Genomic DNA, 610 nt, shown 5'->3' on the forward strand with positions numbered 1-610 from the left:
TTTGTGAACGTTGGGCTGAGTATTTTGAACAGTTGTACCAGGTGGACCCTCCAGCAGTTAGCTTGGATAAAAGCGATGTCGCAGTGCCTGTGCCGGACCCACCCATCAGCGAGGAACCTCCTACCCTAACAGAGGTTAGGCTGGCGATTTCCAAGCTGAAGAGTGGGAAAGCTGCAGGCATATGTGATATCCCTGCTGAACTGCTAAAGGCTTGGGGTGAAACCTATGGCTCGGGGCCTGCATACAGTCCTGACTGCCATTTGGCAGTCTGGTACCATTCCCCCTGACCTGCTGAGGGGTGGTCATCCCTCTCTGGAAGGGGAAAGGGGATTGTTGGGATTGTAGCAACTACCGTGGCATTACACTGCTCAGCATACCAGGCAAGGTTCTCACCCACATTCTTCTGAAAACGGATCCGCTACCACCTACTGAGGCACCAGAGACCGGTGCAGTCTGGATTTACTCCTGGCAAGTCCACAATAGACCATATACTAGCACAGCCTACATCGACCTCAAGAAGGCGTTTGACTCGGTGCATCGGGAATCGCTATGGGAGATCCTGAGACTCAGGGAGTATTCCTATGCAGGACATGCTTATTGGGGGGAATTC

The sequence above is a fragment of the Penaeus monodon genome, chromosome 2, assembly GCF_015228065.2.
Source record: "Penaeus monodon isolate SGIC_2016 chromosome 2, NSTDA_Pmon_1, whole genome shotgun sequence".
In the NCBI taxonomy this organism is placed as follows: Eukaryota; Metazoa; Arthropoda; class Malacostraca; order Decapoda; family Penaeidae; genus Penaeus; species Penaeus monodon.